The sequence below is a fragment of the Musca domestica genome, unplaced genomic scaffold (genome assembly GCF_030504385.1).
Source record: "Musca domestica strain aabys unplaced genomic scaffold, Musca_domestica.polishedcontigs.V.1.1 26, whole genome shotgun sequence".
Lineage (NCBI taxonomy): Eukaryota > Metazoa > Arthropoda > Insecta > Diptera > Muscidae > Musca > Musca domestica.
Window position 1 is genome coordinate 5,741,230 of NW_026712283.1, and position 21,726 is coordinate 5,762,955.

General features: G+C 35.0%; 1 protein-coding gene across 1 annotated transcript in view; it reads right to left on the reverse strand.

Annotated features, from left to right (window-relative positions):
- Window positions 1–21,726, reverse strand: part of LOC101892656 (vesicular glutamate transporter 1) — a 53,208-nt gene that overhangs the window by 21,759 nt on the left and 9,723 nt on the right. The window lies entirely within an intron of this gene.

The following is a 21,726-nucleotide window of genomic DNA, read 5'->3' on the forward strand; positions in this document are numbered from 1 at the left end:
ACCTCCCCACAAAGGGTCAACATTTTGAATACACATGAAGCTCATAAAACGCCAAAATAATATCCAATTCCATTCAGACTTGGCACATCTCAAAATTTCCCTCAACGCAAGATCTGTTGTAAAGATCGTAGAGATCAGATCATTCCTTTTTGTACCTACCCCATAAAGGGTCAAAGTTTTGAATAACCAAAACGTTCAAATTATACGAATCACAGCATTTTTATTAACCCAAGATCTGCTGTAAAGATGGAAGGTATCGGTTCACTCCTTCTTGTACCTCCCCCACAAAGGGTTAAAATTTTGAATATTCATGAAGCTCTTAAAACGCGCAACTAACATTCGCCTCCATTCAGACTTGGCACAACTCAATATAGTTATGGTATAGATCGAACCATTTCTTTTGGTACGTCCCCAACATAGCGTTCAAGATTTTGAAAAAAAAACGCTAATAGAAATTTCACACATACAAACATTTTACCTAATACAAGATCCGTTGTGAAGGTGATATATTTTTGCGAAACCCTTCTAGTACCTCCTCCACAAAGAGTCGCAATTTTACATACAGGGTGAGATGATAAAAACTGCAATCAACTTCAGACTGCTGTCATTTCTAAGCCAATCGTCCGATAGCTATTAAAATTATTCCAGTGACAGTTCATTATATTGTTTACAAGCGTAGAAAAGCATTCGCTGTCCAGCAGTTTGTAAAGAAACAAAATCGTGATCGTGTTTACTTGCCAGAGAGGTCAGCTGAAAATGTGCACCTTCGGTTGCCCACCAGAACTCAAGCGCCGGCCATGGTGATGATGTTGGCGCCATAACAGCCGATAGTCGCTCTCCGCTCGTATTAATTGACCGTGGCATCAGAATAAATTCCGAATATTATCGGGAAAATATTCTGGAGGGTGTATCAAAGCTTTGGGCACGCAAACATTTTTGCCGCAGATCTGGGACATTCTAACGCACTTAGCACACGCCACCCAAGAATGGGTTCGAAATGAAGTTCCTCGCTTCATTTCCAGCCCACTATGGCCACCTAAATCTTTTGACACCAATCCGTTGGACTATTGTGCCTGGAGTATTTTGAAAGCAAGGTTGGTACTAAAAAATACCAAGGTGTCGATTACCTCAAGCATGCGCTTAGCCGGGAATGGGCCAAAATACCGCAAAGCAAGATTCGGGCAGCGTGTGATTGACCGTTTGAAGGCCATAATTCGTGCCAAAGTGGACCAATTCGAACAAATCTTAACTTATTCTAAAATTGGATGTTATTTCCGACATTTTTTACTTTCATTCAATAAAATTAAAAAAAAAGTAAAAATTATGGCGTTTGACTTTGTAGAAGTTTTTTATCTCACCTTGTACTATTCATCATATAATCTATGCCCTGTTCCAGAACCTGCAAAATATCTACTAGTTTTGCAATATTTCCCGATGACATGAAGAGAAATTCGGTTATCGTGGTAAATATTTTTACATTCTTGCAGTTCTGGAACAGGCCATTAATCACACTAATGGTGGGATAACAATATTGTAACTTAAACAAGTAAAAAAGAAGTAAGTTTGTCCGGGCCGAACTTTGAATACCATCCACTATTTGGAACGAATTTGGCAATTTTCAAAAAAAAAAAAAAATCGTTAAAAATCCTGTTAAAATCTTAAAAATATCAAATGTAGCCGTCATATTAGGGTCTCAACGAAGACGTGGACCTGCATAGGCAATTTTGTCATAAACCATTACAACATTCAAATGTTAAACTTGAAAAAAATTCGGCGAATAATATAGGGAGGATCAATATAGGGAGGTACCGTTATATGGGGGCTATACCAAAATGTGGACCTATACAGACAATTTTCTGCCTTAGGCTGCAGTATCCTTTACGAACTTCAAATAACAAATTTGAAACAATTCCGGTGAATCATGTCGCTAAAATCATCAAAATATCGAATATAGGGACGTACCATTATATGGGGGCTATACCAAAACGTGGACCTGCACACACAATTTTCTGTCTTAGGCTGTAGTTTGCATTTCGAACTATAAATACCAAATTGTAAACAATTCCGGTGAATCATGTCGCTAAAATCATCAAAATACCGAATATCGGAAGGTACCGCTATGTGGGGGATATACGAAGATTTGGATCTGCACAGAAAACTTTCTGTCATAGGCTGTAGCGTCCGTAGCGAACTTCAAATAACAAATTTTAAAGAATTCCGGTGAATAATGTGGCCATAACCATTAAAATACCGAATATCGGAAAGTACCGCTATGTGGGGGCTATACGAAGATTTGGATCTGCACAGAAAACTTTCTGTCATAGGCTGTAGCATCCGTAGCGAACTTCAAATAACAGAGATGCACCAATTCCGGTGAACAATGAAGCTAAAATTATCAAAGTACCGACTATCGGTACGAAGACGTGGACCTGCAAAGATAATATTCTGTCATAGGCTGTAATATCCATGACGAAATTCAAATACCAAAATTGAAACATTTCCAGGTAACAATTTCGCTTAAATCACCAAAATACCGAAAATATGGAGTTACCATTATATGTGGGCTATACGAAGACGTAGACCCGCACAGACAATTTTCTGTCATAGACTGTAGTATCCACTACGAACTTCAAATGCCAAATTTGAAACAATTCCGGTGAATAATGTCGCTAAAATCATCAAAATACCAAATATAGGGAGGTACCGTTATGTGAGGGCTATACCAAAATGTGGACCTACATGGCCCATTTTCAATACCAAAAGTCATGCAGACATATACATTTGAGTAAAATTGTATTGAACTATTTCATTTCGTTCGAAAGCTAGAGTGATTTCCACAGACGGACATTGCTACATCGGCATAGAATTTTATGCTGATCAAGAATATATATATACTTTGTGAGGTCTAAAATGTATATTTCTAGGTGTTACAAACGGAATCTCAAACTTAATATACCCTCCGTACGATATTGGAGGGTATAAAAACCATGATTCCTGGTCAGGAAGTCCTTGAAAAATATTTAAAAAATCTGACATTTGCTCTTCTTCTATTAAAAAAATCCATGATTCCTGACCAGAGTGTCCTTATTTTTTTTTTACTCTAGAAGGCCTATAAACAATCTTGAAAAAATTTAAAGATGCGCAATTTAAACAAATCCTCGGTATTATATGGGATTCGTGATTTCCCCAAGCTATATATTAACAAAATTACCCTACATTTGATAGAAATATTATGATATTCCGTTGGTCTTAGATATGAATCAACATTGTTCGAAATTTAGTCCACTTTGGGGGAGGTACCAGAAGAAGCTGAGGTCATGCGAGGTTTGTAACAAAATTACGGACTTATTTTGTATAAATTATAATGGTTATGATAAAGCCAATTTTTGTCGTTTTTTGGAGAGAAGAGTGATACGACCACTTTTGCAAATTCCACTAAAAAATACAAATTTGTATCATTCTATGGGTATAAATAGATTGCAGGACGCCTGTGAAAAAATATATACGATTTTGACATGATTTATTGAAAAATCATGCCACTCATTTACTATCCAATATAAATTCTACAATTTATGGCATATTTATACAATACAATTTCAATAATTTGTTAGAAATTCCCTCAACCAGTCAGCAATAACTCCAGCCCTCATTTAAGAAAAAAAAACTAAAGATAAGCGAATATTTTTTCGGAGACTTGTGGCGCCAAGAAACTTTAATCTTTTGGCTGCCATAAAGTCTGTAAAGATTTCAAAGTTTCCCGTTTTCAGCACAGCATCAATGGCCATAGCATTGACATCACGCGCACAAAAAAAACTAAACTGTCTGAAGTCATAAGTGGCATGGCGTCAGACTGACTGGCATTAAACGGGCTACACTCCGAACACAATGTCCTTATTTTTATTTTTTGAGTCCAACCAGACAAAGATATTTCACTGACAATAAAACAGATAGATATACCCTGTCATAGTTATGCCAAATGAGGGCAGAAGATTGCAGGAGGAAATGGAAAGCCGAGAAACAAAAATGAGGCCACATAAATAGTGAAATATTTTTTTTTTTTCAGAATAAACAAGAAGATAAAACAGAACACAACTACTTTATGGGGTTGTGGGTATTCAGAGGCTTCGGCGATGATGTTATTACAAAATTATTCCAACCACAAGGACAAGACAGAACATTCTCTAATAGGCTTTATTTATTACCAAGTGGGGGGGGGGGGTTGAAGAAGGAAGAGTGAAAGAAGAGGACTTCAGTAGTAAAACAAGATCAATAACAAGCCAAAAATTACAAAAAAAAAAAAAAAAAACGCATTGGTGCTGAGACTTATGCTTCTGATGTTGTTTGTTAGTTGTCTTGGTAGCAATTTTCCCAAAGAAAATTCATATTCTAAGGAAAATATTCAATCGATTTTCTCCCACCCAAAATTTTTCTTCTTCTTTTTTTGTTTTGTTTTATCTCTTTTGTTCACATTTCCATCACTGGCCTTTGGTATCATTGGTAACCGTTCAATTCACGAACAATTGTTCGGAATTCTTAAGTATTCATGTATCGTGTTTTCTTTGCTTGTAATTTCCCTCCACATCCCCCCAGTAATGGTCAATTATGAATTTTTATTCTTTTTCAACAAACTGATGAAGCCATTTAATTGTTTATTAAATGTTCTCAGCAGCAGCAGCAGCAGCAGCTGAGATTTTTCTGATGTTATGACAACTGACCTTTTCTTGTGCGAAGCAAAAAAAAGGTAATTTATTTTGTTGGAGAATGTGTAAAAAGAGCTACAAGCGTTACATCTTTGATATTTGTAAAGGGCCAAGCGGTTGATTTTTGAAATATTTTTTAAAAGACCAAACGTACATTTTTCCCTATATTTAGGATATAAAGTAAATATGTTCCCCCAAGGTGGAGGATAGCCACAATCTCGGTAATTATACCCTCAGCCATAAGTTTAATGACATAAACCCTATGTATCATTTGATAGGTCAAAACGTGCCTAGTCGAAATAACGGTTTTCGACCCTTGATCTCCTTGGACCAAATCCATTTCAGGTCATTTGGAGTCGATCTAGCGATGTCCACCTGTCCGTCTGTCTGGCTGGCTATTGTGCACCATAACTCTCGAAGAGAGTATCAATATTTTTAACAAACTTAGATCGAGTTCGGAGATGGGCAATATTGGTGCACTCCTTATCAGTGCACCCCACAAAAGGATGACATTTTCAAAAAATATATTTTCTGCATAGAAAGACAATTGATAATCCGGTTTTGCTCCAACCAATAGAGCCCTTATTGTGGACAAACTAGATTTTTATACCCTCCACCATAGTATGGAAGGTATATTAAGTTTCCGTTTGTAACACCTCGAAATGTACATTTTAGACCCCACAAAGTATATATATTCTTGATCAGTATAAAATTCTATGTCGATTTATCGATGTCTGTCCGTCTATCCGTCTGTCTCTCTGTGGAAATCACTCTAGCTTCCGAACGAATTGAAGTGGATTAATAAAATTTTACTCAAATGTATATTATGTCTGCAGAACTTTTGGTATTGAAAATGGGCTATGTAGGTCCACGTCTTCGTATAGCCCCCATATAACGGTACCTCCCGATATTCGGTATTTGGATGATTTTTGCGACAATATTCATCGGAATTGTTTCAAATTTGGTTACTGAAGTTCGAAATGGATACTACAGCCTATGACAGAAAAATATCTGTGCAGGTCCACGTCTTCGTATAGCCCCCATACAACGGTACCTCCCGATATTCGGTATTTTGATGATTTTAGCGATTTCACCGGAATTGTTTAAAATTTGCTATTTGAAGTTCGAAATGAATACTACAGCCTAAAACAGACAATTATCTGCGCAGATCCACGTCTTCTATAGCCCCCATATAACGGTACCTCCCTATATTCGGTATTTTGACGATTTTAGCGACATTATGTACCGGAATTGTTTTAAATTACGTATTTAGAGTTCGTAATGGGAACTACAGTCTGTGACAGAAAATTGTCTATGCAGGTCCAGGTTCATGTATAGGCCCCATATATCAGAACCTCCCTATATTCGGTATTTTGACGAGTTTAGGTACTATACCCTCCGAAATTGTTTGAGATGTCGTATTTGACGTTCGTAATGGATGCTATAGCTTGTGACAGAAAATTGTCTATGCTGGTCCAGGTCTTCGCACAGCTCCGATATAACGGTACCTCCCTATATACGATATTTTGATGATTTCAGCTACATTATTCACCGCTTATTTTAAGTTTCGAATTTGAACAAGGTAATGGCTTATGACAAACGAAGCCTTTGTTGGTCTACGGTAGTTTTAAAATTTTAACAGAATTTTTTAAGGATTTTATATTTGAAAATTTCCAAATTCGTTCCAAATGGTGGAGGGTATTCAAAGTTGGACCCGGCCGAACCTACTGCTTTTAACTTGTTTTTATTAAAAACATAATTTTAGTGAACTGATTAGAATCGGGTTATGCGGGTGTAACGACCCACATCTCTGGACCCAGAAAAGGTTTTAGTAAAAATTGTAGCATTTTGGAAAGTTAAGCGTGTCAGCAATAATTTGGTATCAATTTGGTATCTTTTTTCGACTTTTGGGGGTTTTATAAAAAATTCGGATCCAAAAAATCGATAATTTTACTATAACTACCGAACCGATTAAAAATTACCCCATCATGTAAGTACTTGTTGGATAGGTATGCTCATAAGCTTACCTATATTGCCTACATCGGGTAAGTGGATCCGGGCCTAGTCCGGGTCTTGAACGCGAACTTTCGGGTCAAAAATCTGGAGTCCCGGGTCCGTCCCCTAAGAAAAAAGTAATTCCCCGAATCATGGTAAAAATATCTACCACTGGAAAAAGTTAAAAAAAAATTGAAGAGTTTTTACTAAACTAGAGTTAAGCCAATATTTCTTCAATGACCAGAAAAACTTTAATTCTGAACTGGATTTTTTTTAAGAATATTTTTCAAGAACCAATCTCCAAAAGAGCTGTAATCACGGAATTTTGCGTGTTATTCGTTCAAGAACCAACGAAGCATAAACGTAAAGGTTTAAAGAATACTCTCTTTAATGACCAACCAAAATCATCATCATAAATTTTTCAGAATACTTTTTGGGGATCATCTAAACATAAACTTGTATTTTTTTACCAATTTTTACCGGGGCTAAAAAACATGGATTTTTTAGGGATATTTTTTCAAGGACCAACGGTGCTATAAACATGGAATATATAGGATTATTTATTAGGACTAGGTATAAATCGCCGTTTTTTAAGATTTTTTAATTGTAGGACCAACAGAGGTACTTTTGTGTTGAGTTGTCAGAGTATGTTTTCAGGGAGCAATGGAGCCATAATCGTATACTTTTTCCGAAAATGTTCTAGGGCCAACAGAGCTTAATCAACTATTTTTAATTTTTTTTTAATTATGAAATTTGTATGAAGATGTTAAAAGTGTCAACAGAGCTTTAACAACAACAAAGTTGAATTCGTTGACTTTTTTTAATTAAAACGTTATCCTTGTTGTATAATTTTAAGGAGCAAGCAAACTTAGAGGTAGAGTTAATAGAGGTCCTTTAAGAATAATTTTCTAAAGTGATTTTATAAAAATTTTGCAAGCCTAAAATTGGACGTATGTAAGTCATGCGGATATTTTGTTTGGGGAATCTTCGGATCAATAAATTTTATTGTGTTACCGTTTGAAGCTGTATTATTTTAGTTTTTTTAATCTAGAATATCTCTTATGTACAATTGTATATTTTTTAAGAATTTTCCTTTTGGAATATCAAAAACTGATTGATTAAATAGTGGCACCAACTTCCTTGCATGCACTTAAACGACAAGCAAATTGTCCTTTTCTGTGAAAAAAATCATGTCCTTTGCAAATTGACTTAAAATTGGCGGCAAAGTTTTAGAAACACACAAAAAAAATCGGTCTAAGACCCAGTCTCGCCATCCATTAAGCTTCGGAACGCGACCATTTATAACTTCGCACAAAGTGAAAGCGTAATGGATAAAATAACACAAATTTTTAGACCACCACACAAACTAACAAACATTCGCACGTCCTACTCGTTGGCGTTTGAGAAAAATGCCATAAAATGCAAGCAAAAAAAAAAAAAAAAGGAAAAATTATTGGCATGTTGTGGAATATACTTATATTGTCTATTATCTGTGTCATAAATATAAATAATTGAAGCATGAAGATATCATTGGTGACGAAACTTTCTCCACAAATCCAGAGACTATCATGTAGACATCAATATGAAGTCATTTTGTCGTTTTTTATCGGAGTTTGGAATGCTTTAAGTGAGAAATTCAAATGTGCTAACAAATATCTGAAGTGTTCCGGAATGAAACAGACAAGCACAACAATATTTTTTCAAGGATCAAGAGACCTGGATTTTTTATAGAATACGTTTTAAAAGGACAAACAGGACGTGAATTTTTTAAAAAGTATTTTTTCTAAAGACCAACAGAACATGGATTTTTTAAAGAATATTTTTTCAAGGACCAACAGAACATGGATTTTTTAAAGAATATTTTTTCAAGGACCAACAGAAACGTGGATTTAAAAAAATATTTTTCAAGGACCAACAGAAACGTGGATTTAAAAAAAAAATATTTTTTAAGGACCAACAGAAAAAATACCCGCAGACACGTGGATCTTTTACAAGAATTTTTTTTTTCAAGGACCAACTGAACGTGGATTTTTTAAAGAATATTTTTGAAAAGGACCAACAGAACGTGGATTTTCTAAAAAAATATTTTTCTGAGGACCAACAGAACATGGATTTTTTAAAGAATATTTTTTTAAAGGACTACCAAATTGAATTTGTTAAAGAATATTTTTCAAGGACCAAAATATTTTTTCAAGGACCAACTGAAATGTGGATTTTTTTAAAGAATATTTTTTCCAAAGACCAATTGAAATGTGGATTTTTGAAAAAAATATTTTTTCCAAGGACCAATTGAAATGTGATTTTTTTTAAAAAAAAATATTTTTTCCAAAGACCAATTGAAATGTCGATTTTTTAACAGCATGTCGATTTTTGCCAAGGACAAGCAGAACGTGCCTTTTTAAAAAAAATCCAAGGACCAATTGAAACGTGGATTTTGGAAAAAATAGTTTTTCCAAGAATGAACAGCATGTGAATTTTTTATAAAATATTTTTTCCAAGGACCAGTTAAAAAGTGGATTTTTCAACAATAATATTTTTTCGAAGGATGAACAGCATGTGAATTTTTTAAAGAATATTTTTTATGGGCCAATAGAACGTGGATTTTTTAAATAACATGTTTTCCAAGGACCCTCAGAAGACACCTAGATCTGTGCATTTCAGATTTTTCCATTTTCAAATATCTTTTTTTTTTGAGTTAAAAATATCTCCTTAAAGGATTCCTCCAAGATGACAATGGACGCTGGCATTCCTGATCCTTGCTGTCTGATTCCTAACATTTAGTCCGTCTAGTTCATAATCAACAATGAACTTCATTCATATCTAGCGGCCCTTTGGCAAATCCTGTTGCTACCAAGGATGCAACCACCGGCCTGTCGAGCAGTGGCGATGACGACAATGATATTGTCGTTGTTGTTTTTTGTTCGCCGAGAACAAAAGTGTTTGCCGGAAAGGAATTCCTTGCACGTTTCATGCACGTGCATTTAATAACTTTCGAACAGCCGGAAAAGGGAAATGATTATGAAGTGCGTTATTTTATATTTTATGGATATCTCTTTTTACTCGAGAGAAGATGAATGAAGATGCAGGGAAAACGGGAACTACATTTTTGTAAATAAAATGAAGTCTATAGCTTTATATCGGGGGGAGGGAGATATTGACACGGCTGAGGATGGAGATGCGGTGTTGATGCGGCGACTGGACACTTAATGTGCCAAAGAATGCAATTAGATGGTTGTTAGGTGCAAAGTGGAAGAATAAAAATAAAAATGAGTAAGTGCAATAAATTTGTAAATAAGAGTGTTTGCTTTTAGGGAGTGGGAAAAGGTCTTAAAGATATAAGAAGCTCAATTATATTGAAATTCAGACTTAAGAATCCACTTTGTGTTGTTTTGCTTGTTTTAAAAAAATATATTCTAAAAGAATCCACGTCAAGATAATATTAAGACAATCCGAGCGGTTAAAAGATATATGCATATTTAGTAGAGCTCAAGTAGCAAAAAAGTTTATATTGGGTATTTATGTGAAGTAGATCATATATTAAAAATATGGATTATATATAAAATATCATTGTGGAGGAGTACATATTACGCATGTGAGGGACTTTAACATCCAAATCGAATGAAACATAATGGAGTTATAACTATATCTGAACCAATTTTTATCAAAATTTTAAGCACTTGCTTTTGAGGCTGAATTCTGTCGGAGGTGCCAAAATTCAGTCCTTTTGATATTAGCCATTTGGTGTAAAAAAAACCTCAAATCGGATAAATATACAGGGACAGCCACTCGTCCGACAGCTGTTAAATTATTCCAGTGACAGCTCATTATATTGTTTACAAGCGTACAAAAGCATTTTGGTGAGAATTCTCCAGAAAATAAGTTATTCCTGATGGAATTCAAGCGTGATAGTGTGATTTCTTTTTTATTTGGCTGGAAAACCACAAGTGGCTATCGTTAGAGCACTCTAGGATTTAAATGTGAATAAATCTTTGGTGTCTCGTACCATCGCTCGTTACCGTGATACTGGTAGCGTAACCCGACGTCAAGGAAGTGGATGGAAGAAAACAGCAACATCAGCAGAAATGGTTCGAAAAGTAAAGAAGCGACTTGATCGAAACCCTCGTCGCAGTGGCCGAAAAATTGCTCGTGAGCTGAACACATCGCAATATTCCATTCGGCAAATCTTGAAAAATGAGCTTGGGGTAAAGCCATTGAAATTCCAAAAAGTGCAAGAACCTACACCGCAACAGAAAGAAAATAGACTCAAAAGAGCTGAAAAGTTGCTTCACTTGGCCGAAAGTGGTGAACTGCCGAATTTATTTTTCTCCGATGAGAAAACATACGTTGTCCAGCAGTTTGTTAACAAACTGAATGATCGTGTTTACGTGCCTTGCCAAAGAGGTCAGCTGAATATGTGCCACCAGAACTCAAACCCCGGCCATGTTGATGGTGTGGGCCGCCATAACAGCCGATGGTTGCTCTTCGCTCGTATAAATCGACCGTGGCATCAGAATAAATGGCGAATACTATCGCGAAAATATTCTGGAGCGTGTTTTAAAGCCTTGACCACGCAAACATTCTGGCCGCAGACCTTGGACATTTCAACAAGACTGAGCACCGTCGCAAGCGCGACCCAAGAATGGTTACAAAATGAGGGTCCTCGCTTCATTTCCAACGCACAATGGCCACAAAAATCTCCGGATACCAATCCTTTGGACTATTGTGTCTGAAGTTATTTGGAAAGCAAGGTTGGCACTAAAAATACCAAAGTGTCGATCAGCTCAGGCAAGCGCTTTGCCGGGAATGGGCCAAAATACCGCAGAGCAACACTCGGGCAGCGTGTGACGACTTCATTGGCTGTTTGAAGGCCATAATTCGTGCCAAAGGTGACCAATACGAACAAATCTCAACTTATTCTAAAATTTTATGCCGTTTCCGATATATTTTGCTTTCAATCAATAAAATTGTTTAAAAAAAAAATGTTAAAATTATGGCGTTTGACTTTGTTGCAGTTTTTTTATCTCACCCTGTACATCTGTCGGCGAAATCGACTGATACTTTTTAACTTTTTTGTTTCTGGTTGTTTTGGATTAGGCTTCTATTCTGACTCTAACCCCAATTGCATGCAAAATACGTAATTATCGGATGGGAATTTCGACCTGTATTATTTACAAAGTAAAATGGACACACGGACGGACGGATGGGAACACATAACTAGATCGACTCACCTCGTCGGCATAGGAAGATTGATATATAACATCGTGGATATAGGGCCAATATTTTCATGTGTTACAAACTTTTTAGCCAATCATAAACTTAGCGCCATCTGGTTCTTAGTCTGCTGGTCCTTGAATTTTCCTCTGATCCTTGAAGAAATTTTCTCGACAAATATTTTTTAAAAACCTAAGGTCTTATAGTCCTTGAATAAATGCTCTGAAAAATCTACATCTTCTAATCCTTAAAAATATTTAGGAAATCTAAGTCTTGAATTTCTTTAAATTTCAAAAGATACTCTTTAAAGTCCACGTCTTATGATCCTTAAACAAATTCTTAAAAATTTCCCCTGTGATGGACCTTACAAAATTTGAAAAATTGTCCTACTTTTTTTTAATAAATCCACGTTTGTAGGTCTTTTTTAAAAAACCGGTCTGCTGGCCCCGAAAAAATTTTAATTTTCCTAAATTTGTTTTATTTAAATATCCATGAAAAAAAGATTTTAAAAATTTTCTTTAGATGTATTCCCAACTTATTTCCCGCCCTCCTTCTCTAAAATTCCTTCTCATTTCTGTGTATGTAAATTCTTTCACATCCACCCGAACACAGTGATAAATTTCAATTAGAAATCCTTGAGAATAATTAAAAACAAATTGAATTTCAATGTCAATACGAAGCCATAACACAATGCGGCGGCAGGCGAACGAACACGAGCGAACAATAAAATTTCATTAGGATTTCAAAGACGAACAGACAGTCAGTCACCCAGTTACTCTGACAGTCAAGGCATTTACACCTACCTAAATGCCAAATTTAATGAAAATACTATCGATACGATGAAATACATCTCCATCGTCTCCCCCCTCACCCGAACAAGTTAATCGAACAACAAAATTACTCCTTCACACTAAGGCGCTCTCACACGTGTCCTGTTGGCAAGTTAGCACCCTATAACATGGCCAAATTATGTGGTAGCGTGTGCGGTTGCCACGGCGACGGCGGTGGCGGCATCATTTAACTGTATTAACACTTGAAATTTTAATTTCGTATTCAGGACATGACGACGATGATGCTGACTGGAACTGAAGCTGCAGCTGACATCGATAGCGTTGTCATGTCTGTGACGAGGACGATGACGATGTTTTCTTGGAGTCTTCAAGAAATATTTGCAAACAAATAAAGCAAAACTCATGGAAATGAAAGGCAAAGAAGGAATGGAAATGGAAGAAGAAAAAAAAAAACGGAAATAGAGGAATGTTTGTGGCGCCACTTGAAAGTTAGAAAGGCAATGAATAAAGAAGCTCTCCTCCCCACTAAAAGTTTTCGCTGATATTAAATCAGCCACCCAGCCAAGGCGTCAAGGAGTCTGCAGCAGTGGAAAAAAGGATGGAAATGAGTCGAATAGGAGTATTCGTTTTGTGTATTTCCAGAACAATGGAAATCATTTATACATTTAAATACGAAAATTGTTTGATAAACACTTTCTAAAGAGTTGTGGCTTTGTTCGCCGCGTCAGGAGACCCCATTGTCAGTGACTGACTAGCTGACTGACATCTCAATGAAAAGTGCGTGATTTTTTTCACGCTATTCAAATTAAATGTCTTCATTATTTCATTCATAGAGAATGGGGTTAAACTATTGTCAAGTCAGAGTGAAATGTTTTGGATTTAAAGGGGAATATGTATTTGACACAAATCGTAAAGTATATCCCAAAAATATTTCAAATAACTTATTTTTCCGCTGTACGAATATTGTTATGTGTACACTTGAACGGAGCTAGGAAATACTGCGACATTACTATGAAAATCATGGTAATGTTGCAGAATGTGTGAGAAAATTGCATGCGGATTTGTGAAAAAAGGAAGCACCAGAGAAGTCTCAGAGCTGATGTTTGTTTGCCACCTTGGAGCTGCGATTAGACACCGTTGGACCATTATTTGTGTTATACATTAAAGAGTTAATATATGGAGTTCTAAAAAATTTTAAATATTTTAGGGATTAATTTTTGCAAAGGACCACCAGAGGCTTATATTTTTGACTCTTGTGTAACGAGCAGATTTTTAAGAATATAAATTTAAGGTCTAGCGAAGCCACACAACGTGAATTTGTAATAAAATATTTTAATGGACGTACAGGTCACAATTAGAGAGCAATCGACGCGGAATTTTGCGTGGGAAAAGAGTTTACGACAGGTCAAAAGTCTCCCAATTAAGATCTACATCGGGTAATGTTCAGAGGTCGAAATTGACCATAATGTTTTTACATATTTTATTTTTTTGAATAACCATCATGACAGGGCTTAAATATAGTCCACCGGTATGGCATTATTTCAAACACGAAATGGACTAAAAAGGATTTGGTGGGGATTTTCAATATATTATAGTGTTGAGGGTGGTATCAAATGTTCGGCCCGCACGTCTATCGCCATTGCTTACCATATTAGGTTTTTATTTCCAAATAATTCTTCAAGGCCTGTTAAGGTTATAATCGTAGATATTTAAACATATAATTATCCAAGGCATACAACACTATGTGTAGGGGGTATTACTTGTTTGATTGGACCAAAAATTATGTAACATCTCCAAATATTGGTATCCCATATAGGAAAGGATCTTTCTATCTCGCCGAGCTGAGTCGATATAGCAATAAATGTCCGTCCGTCCGCCTGTCCGTGTTAATTTGCAATCACGCTACAGGTCGCAATTATGGCCCGATCCTTACGAAATTCAAAATGAAGGTGGGGTTTTGGTCAAAATAGAACCCCATTGCTTTTGGAGATGTTCGCATAGTATTTAGGGGTTGAAATGGACCAAAAACTGAAAAATTTCCTGATTTTGTAGTTGCTCTACAGATCGCAATTATGGACCAATCGAAGCGGAACTTAACATTGGGCTAGAGCTTAAGCCTGGGCAGAAGCCTTCCAATTTTATTGGTCATCGGGCAATATTTAGTGCATGAAATACACCATAACATTTGTGTTAAATAAAAGTCAAATTTCCCATTCAACCGCGAATATTTTTAATCCCGACGAAATCACGAAAAGGTCAATTCTGACCGTTACGTAGATGCCGATAGTAAATATATCGGATATATATAGCGAAATATATACAATATGTATATACAAAGGAAGGGGATGTTAGTTAGAATGCTTATATCTCAAGAATGGCTGGACCGATTTTGACAAATGTTGTCAATTCAGAATGTCCTCTTGGCATAAAAGTATAAACATTTTGTGATTTTTTTTTTATTTTTTCATATTTTTTATCGCATGCGATTTTTTCAATTTGACTTATAATTTTGAAGTGTATATTTTGTAATATTTTTTTAACCTACAACAAAGGTTGGGGATATTATATACAGATTGCAATTATCGTCCGATCCTCACGAAAAGGGTAGGGTTAGGCTCAGAAGGGCTAGGCCTATTGTTTTCAAATATGTCCGCAACATATTTAGGGGCTGAAATGGACCAACAACTAAAAATGTTCCTGATTTTGCAGCCGTTATAAAGGTTATAAATAGAAACCAAAGGATAAGAAATCTCGCATGAAGTGAGAGTTTAGGACAGCGGGTGAAATGGACCACAATTTGTCTCTGGAAAATACCAACAATACTTACAGGCGATATCCTAAATACACATAAGGCGAACTTCTGGCTTTTCATGCGGATTTCGTTGACGAATATAACCAAATATCGTAGACAAGAAAATCATATAGATGAGTCTAAATTTGGAAATACAGAGGGGCCTCCTGCTTTTGGAGATGATTGCAAAATATTTAGGATGTTCAAATGAACCAAAAACAGAAAAAATTCCTGATCACACATTTGAAGCCAATTGACACGCCTGTGAAGAGAGTTGAGGACAGGGAAGGAATCTAGCATTTTGAATGGAAAATGGACCACAACAACTAACAGCATGACAGAGTGCTTATATATTGGGCAAATGTCCCTGTTCAGGTCAGTGCTCCGTGACATAATTTCAAAAGTGAAATCTTCCATAATCGATCAGGATATAACATATTGTAGTGTTGTAGGGTATCACATGGTCGGCCCCGCACGGCTATAGCCTTTGCTTACTTGTTTTATGCTGATTTCGTTGAGGAATATAGCCAAGTATCGTAGACAAGCAAATCATATAGATGAGTCTACATTTGGAGGTACAGAGCGACCTCTTGCTTTTGGAGATGATCGCAAAATATTTAGGAATATTTTTCAAGGACCTATCGTGGTTTGTATAAGGATAATTTTTATGGACTATCCATTCGTTCCAAGGACCACACATAGATTTTTTTACAAATTACAATGTTCAAGGACATGAAGATGATTTTTTTAAATATTTATTTAAAGGATCAGGATTTTTTTTAAAGTTATAAAGTTATTTTTCTAAGACATGGAGACACGTGGAGTTTTTAAAAATATATTTTCAAGAATTGAACTTGGTTTTTTTAGATACATTTCTAAGGACCAAATGTGGATCTTTTAACCAGTTTTCGTAACGTTAAAGTTATAAATTTTCTTTGGTACATCTATCCTGAACTCCATCAGTGATCTCTCATTCCAATTTTCAGAAATCTACCTTATTCCGTTTGTCCAATACTATAAGTATTAATTTTTTAGTAAATGTTAGTACTTTTCGGACCCCTTAATCAGAATTTAGCCTTATAACACGCCTACACTTTAAGAACGCCCTCGTGCAAAATTTTAATATTCTAAATTAGTCTGGGCGTTGAATATCAGACAGACTGTCAGTCCGTTATCTCACTACTTTTCTATTTTTACTCCATTCTTCCAGATACATGGCCTGTTAAAGATATAATCGTGGAAGCTATTAGCAAATTTCCCAGGATTTTCATAGCTAATAAGGGGCATTTTCTTAACTATTTTTCAAGATTTATTAAAGTCATAGTTGAGAAGTTTCAAGAAAATTTTTTAGGGAATTTTTTTACCCTCCACCATACATAGTTTGGAGGAATATTAAGTTCATCATTCGAAATCACGCTAGATTCTAAACAAATAAAGAATACGAAGCTAAAATTTTGCACAGATCAGTCTTTTGTCCAGAGGCAGTTTGATGATGGACTATATCGCTCCACGATATCGTATAGCCCCATATAACGGTACCTCCCCACATTCGGTATTTTGACGATTTTAGGGACATTATTCGCCGGAGTTGTTTTAAAATTTCGTATTTACTATTCGTAGTGGGTATAACAGCCTATGGCAAAAATTATAGATAGAAATTTGTCTATATTACCCAGATATATCGGTACCTTCCTATATTCAGTATTTTGATGATTTTAGCTACATTGTTCACTGGATTTTTTTTCAAGTTCCGTATTTGAATATTGTAATGGCAAAAGTTGCCTATGCAGGTCCATAGACCCCAATATAACGGCTTTATTTGGTATTTTAACATTTTAACAGAATTTTTAACGGATTTAATTTTTTTATTATACCCTACACCACAAGGTGGTCAGGGTATTATGACTTTGTGCATTTGTTTGTAACATGGGGAAGGAGGCGAGATAGACCCATAGTTCCTTTTGATGATCTGCATATAACCACTTTCTGAGTTGATTTATGCATGTCAGTCCGTTCGTCCATGTTTTCTTGTGAACAAAATGCAGGTCGCATTTATTATCCGACTGAGATTAAATTTTCCAACCAACATTTACTTGGCCCAAGGACGAACCCTATTGAAATTGGAGATAATCGGTAAAAAAATTTGATATAGCTCCCATATATATCTTCGTCCGATTTGCCTTTTATTGTACACCAAACGTGTAATACCAGCCCGAATAGTATGGAATTTTGCATATACAACAAAATTAGGCCTGAAAATGGTATGCCAGATTTAATGGAAATCGGTTCAGATATAGCTATAGCTCCCATATATATTGTTCATCCGATTTATTATATTTGTCCTCCGCAGCCGTAATATGCACTCTGTAAAAACAATACTTGGGGAAATATTTCAAATGCAGCTCAGAAATACCTTTGCTAAATTTTATCGAGATCGGTTCAGATTTGGATATAGCTTCCATACATAACTTCGTCCGATTTACCTTTTATTGTACACCAAACGTCTAATATTTATCCAAATGGGATGGAATTTGGCACATACGACCGAATTGAGTCTAGAAGGTAGTATGCCAAATTTGGTGAAGATTGGTTCAGATATAGCTATAGCTCCCATATATATTGTTCACCCGATTTGTTGTATTTGTTGCCCACAGCCGTAATATGCACTCTGTAACAACAATATTTGGGGAAATATATCAAATGCAGCTAAGAAATACCTTTGCTAAATTTTATCGAGATCGGTTCAGATTTGGATATAGCTCCCATACATAACTTCGTCCGATTTACCTTTTATTGTACACCAAACGTCGAATATTTGTCCAAATGGGATGGAATTCGACATATAAGACCGAATTGAGTCTAGAAGCTAGTATGCCAAATTTGGTGAAGATCGATTCAGATGTAGCTATAGCTCCCATATATATTGTTCATCCGATTTGTTATTTTTGTCCACCGCAGCCGTAATATGCACTCTGTAACAACAATATTTGGGGAAATATATCAAATACACCTCAGAAATATCTTTGCCAAATTTTATAGAGGTCGGTTCAGATTTGGATAGAGCTCCCATATATATATCTTTATATGATTTCAAATTAATTTTGCACCAAATGGGCAATACAAGTCCGAATTTAAAAGGTACAAATGCTTCGGCATATTTAGTCCTTTGAACTTTAAATTATAATTATAATCATAGAGTGTATGATTGAATTCTCCGATAAAAACTTTTAATTGTTATGCGCAGCTATACTAAATTAGGAAAGTGGTGTAGGGTATCATAAAGTCGGCCCCGACCGACTTTAAGACTTTCTTTACTGGTTTTTAACTTGTTATTAAAAATATATATTAAGGACTACACACAGAAATATATTTTTAAATGTTTTTCAGAAGATCTTTCAAGGATTGTTTTAAATATTTTCTCGTTGGCCAAACTTAGATTTTTAAGAATAATTCACTAATATTTTTTTAGGAAAGGTTTTCAAGGACAAACAAGGATGCCTTAAAAACTTTTTTCATGAACCCATCTTGAATTTTTTAAAAAATATTTTAAAAGGACCAAACTTTCAGGAATATTTTTCAAGGCATTGTTAAAGAACATTTTTCATGGACTTTTGTCATATTTAAAGAAGATTGTTTCAAGGACCATATATATTTTTTATTTTTGTTTAAATATTAAGGATAAAACGTGGATTTTTTATAATGTTTGAAAGATCACACATATTTTTCGAATCAATTTTTTTTAAAATATTTTTTCAAGAACTAATTGTAATTGTTTTAAATTTTTTCGATGACCAATAGGGGGTTTGGAAAGATCTACACACAACACGGATTTTTAAGAAAGAAATAAATTTTGGAAAATTTGGCATAGACTAATCCACTATGAATTCCATTTTTTAAATATTTTTCCATGATTGTATTCTTAAATCATGGATTTTTAGTGTATCTTTTTCAGGACGATCGGGAATATAATTGTGATTTTTTCAGAATATATTTGAAGGACTCTTAAGGAAATCACCTTGGATTTTAAAAATTAATCCCTCAAATATTTTCAATGACTTTTTAAAAATAATTCTTCTAGGATTCTTAAAGCTTAATGATTTTTAAAATAATTCTCAAGTACTCTTCAGGCTAAAATGGTGTATTTTTTATTTATTCTTCATAGGGTATCTAAGCTATTATAGTGTATTTAAAATATATCTTTAAGGACTCCCAAAAAACTAAAAACCCTTTGTACATATATCCTGCACTCTATCAGCGACTCTCGTTATTAACTCTCGACATTAAGGACTGTTAATGATAAAATAGTGGATTTTATGAAAATATTTTTACATGGCCCATTAAAGATGTAATCGTGGAGATTTTTAGTGAATTTCCCAGAACTTTCATTGCTAGTAGCGGAAATTACCTCAACTATTTTTCAAGATTTTTTAGAGCCACAGTTTTAGGAATATGTTTTACGGAATTTTTATACCCTCCACCATACATATTATGGAGGGTATATTAAGTTTGTCATTCCATTTTTAACTCATCGAAATAATAATTTTACACATAACAAAGTATATATACTCTTGATCAGCGTAGACCTGTCCGTCCCTCCGTCTGACCATCTGTTGTAATCACGCTAGAGTCAAACCGAATAGAATTAGAAGATGGGTTATATCGGTCCACGATATTGTAAAGCCTACATATAAAGTTACCCCACAGTATTCGGTATTTTGATGATTTAAGGTACATTTTTCAATGAAATTGTCTGAAAATCCACAAAAGGAGTTCCTTCTAAGTGCTTTACCCTCCCGGAAGAGGGTTGTCTATATAGGTCCACAATGTCATCAGCGATACCACCTTATATTCGGTATTTTGATGATTGAAACTCCATTTTTCAATGGAACTGTCTAAAAATCCATACGGGAAGTTCTTTCTAAGCACTTTACCCCCTGGAAGGGAAATGTCTATATAGGTCATGATATCATATAGTCGACATACAACGAGACCATATTTGGTATTTTGACGATTTTAGAGACATTATTCGCCGGAGTTGTTTCAAATTTCGTATTAAGAAATCGTAATGGATACTACAGCATATGACAAAAAATTACGTATGCAGGTCCAGGTCTTCGTATAAACGCCATATATTAGTATCTCCCTATATTCGATACGTTGACGATTTTAGGTACATTATTCACCGACATTGACTATAATTCGTATATGAAGATATAAAGAGAGATACTACAGCCTGTGACAGAAAATTCTCTATGCAGGTCCAGGTCTTCGTACAGCCCTGATATAACGGTACCTCCCTATATTCGGTATTTTGATGATTTTAGCTACATTATTCACCGGAGTTGTTTCAAATTTCGTATTTAGAATTCGTAGGTTTTTTTTTTGTCATAGGTCGTAACTATGACAAAAAACTACGTATGCAGGCCCACGTCTTCGTATAGCCTCCATATAAGGGTACCTCCCAATATTCGATATTATGATGATTTTAGCGGCATTATTCACCGGACTTATTTTAAATTTAATATTTAGAGTTCGTAATGGGAACTACGATCTATGATAAAAAAATTGTGTATGCATGTCCAGATCTTATATCAGTACCTCTTTATATTCGATTTTAGGTACAAAATTCACCGAAATTGTTTAGAATTTCGTATGAGAAGTTCCTAATAGTTCATAGAAAATTGTCTATGCAGGTCCAGGTCTTCGTATAGCCCAGATATAACGGTACCTCCCTATATTCGGTATTTTGATGATTTTAGCTAGATTATTTACCGATTTTTTTCAAGTTTTGTAATTAATTATTGTATTGGCAAAAGTTACCTATGCAGGTCCACGTCTTGGTATAGACCTTAATATAATGGCTATATTTGGTATTATTAAGATTTTAACCGAATTGTTAACGGAATTTATTTTTAATGGAAAATAACGGCTATATTTGGTATTTTTAAGATTTTAACAGAATTTTTAACGGAATTTATTTTTTATTTATTTACTTTTTTTTTTGAAAATTTCCAAATTAGTTCCAAATGGTGGAGGGTATTCAAAGTTGCGTTTTTACTTGTTCGGGCTAAAATCGTCTATGTATATTTCATTTGTGAATTTATTAAGCAGTATAAAAAGCTCTCGTAGCTTCTTCAATATAGTTCGAATTATGAAAAGCCAAACTTATTTCATGGATGATTTTGTAACAACCTTTAAATTTATGACTCTTTTTTGAACTCACTTTACAAAAATTCTG